The sequence below is a fragment of the Mastomys coucha genome, chromosome X, assembly GCF_008632895.1.
Source record: "Mastomys coucha isolate ucsf_1 chromosome X, UCSF_Mcou_1, whole genome shotgun sequence".
In the NCBI taxonomy this organism is placed as follows: domain Eukaryota; kingdom Metazoa; phylum Chordata; class Mammalia; order Rodentia; family Muridae; genus Mastomys; species Mastomys coucha.
Genome location: NC_045030.1, coordinates 78,714,915 through 78,717,007, shown reverse-complemented (window position 1 = coordinate 78,717,007; position 2,093 = coordinate 78,714,915). Strand labels below are relative to the sequence as shown.

The 2,093-nt window shown below is 43.0% G+C and overlaps 1 non-coding gene across 1 annotated transcript; it reads right to left on the bottom strand.

The window, feature by feature from the left end:
- Positions 1–1,564: 1,564 nt before the first annotated feature.
- LOC116096298 lies at positions 1,565–1,702 on the bottom strand. Its single transcript, XR_004120944.1, has one exon. It is a non-coding gene; the product is annotated as a small nucleolar RNA SNORA17 (small nucleolar RNA).
- Positions 1,703–2,093: the final 391 nt, after the last annotated feature.

The following is a 2,093-nucleotide window of genomic DNA, read 5'->3' as shown; positions in this document are numbered from 1 at the left end:
ATCACCTCACCCAGCTTTTAAAAACCTTTTTGTTGGTTCTTTGTGAATTTTATATCATGCTTCCCAGTCCCATTCATTTCCCCCTCCTCTTGTATTAACCCTCTACCCTTGCAACCTAGCCCCAACAGAAAAAAAATAACCGGTTGTGGAAGCTGTAGTGTGTCACAGTGTACTACACAGTGTAGTGTGTCACAGTATACCCCTTTCCCACACTTCTTTATTTGTAAATGTTTATTGCAATGACTTCTTCCTTGGTCTGGTATGAAGCCTGTGGCTTCTGCTACTCTATCAATACTGGAACCTTGTAATTATTGAAATTATTGAATTCCTGCTTGCATCTTGTAACCATAATATCTGGACTTGTTCTCACCTACACCAGCACCCCCAGTCTACCTACAAAACCTGTTCTATTTTCCTATCTCAGGAAGATCTATGTGTTACTCCGGAGACCTCTCTACTTTGTGTAATAGATGCCTTTTGGATATCCTGTTGTTGCCCTGTGTCATGGAGATGCTGTAGTTTTGGATCTGTAGGACTGACTTCTTCATGAACTCCAGTAGTTCATAGATGGGGTAGATGCTGGGATGAGCCAATTCAAAGCCCAGGATCTGGGCCTGAGAACTATCTGAAGTGGTTAGACCCCTGGCTTTCTGTTTCTTATGCCCTTGGGTCAGCTCACCAGCAACCTCCTACTCCCAGAGCCTACTTTATCCTGTTGCTCAAGTGAGGTGCATGGTCTGATCTTCCAAGTGTTGTAGCAGGTGAGGGACATGGCCAGTCTCCTACTCTTGGGCCCAGCACTCCTGCCTGCTATAGATGGAGAGGTACAAGGGAAGGGAGAAGGGTGTCTTTCCCTCCTATGATGTCTATCCAAGGTGTGGGGCCAATAATGCACAGCCCTTAGACATCTACATGGCCTCTGGTGGCAGCCCAGACTAGGGTCATCCACCTGGGCCTTGATGGTAACAGAATTCTGCTGCTTCAGGGACACAGACCCAGATGTGGTTCTTTATGTCAGTACAGACCAGGACTCCTTCAAGGTCCCAGGTGGTATCACTGGCTACTCATATCAGACAATTCCTCATTACCCTCAAGTTTCCAGTTCTGTCTCTCTTCATTTTCCCCACATCCTCCTGTTTCTCTTTCTCTTTCATTTTTCCTGTCACTTACTACTTTCTCTTAAAGGTATCTAAGGTCTTTAAGTGTCTGGGGTTGTCTCAGTAATCTCAGGAATGCTTTGCTCTGTTAGTACATTTTGGCACTGGGAAGGGGTCAACTAAAGCATGGTCTACCCCATCACCACCAGGCCTGCCTGGTACCTGACTGGTAGTTATCTCAGGCTAGTTCCATGTCCAGAGGGTCTGGTGGTTATCTTGGGTTTTCTCTTGCTAGGTCCACCTGAATGGCTCCATATGAGGCTCTTCTCATCTTGTGCTCATTCTTACCTAGGGCCCTTAGTTCCAGGCAGAGTTCTTCTAGTCTCTGGCTTGTTTCTGGTCTTTGGAGCTTTCGGGGCCCACCTGGTGCTAGACTGGTAGTCCTTTTAAAATTGTTTCTTTCAGGAAATGTTAGCCTTCTAATCATTCAGATATTCATAGGTCAGAACAAAGGTAGGCTAAGTAGACATAGCTTCTTTCCTTTTTGTCACCTACTCATGCACATGTGACACAGTAGCCACACATGAAATGCTTCTAGGTGTAAGCAGCTTTTAAAAAATTGAATACTTATGTACTCATGCTTGCAAGGTCAGCACTTTATCAATTTAGCTATTACTACAGCCCAAGAAGTAATAGATATATGTAGTTGTAAATATTTTTAACCTGATTTAAACATTATGTAACAAATGCACACATCAGCCCATCAGGTGACATGCCATTATTACACTCAATTTCATTTTAATGTATCAGTTTTAAAATTTTGTAAAGGGTACTTTCCTAGAAGCATTAAGAGTCAGTTTTCAAAATAACTATCAAGAATAGTTCCAATTTTTAGTTCATGCTGCAGTGAATTACTCCATTTTTTATTATCAACTCAGTAAATGCTGATGCTTTCAGAACTGTCCTTTCAATACAAAGAAATGGAAAGGGACTGAC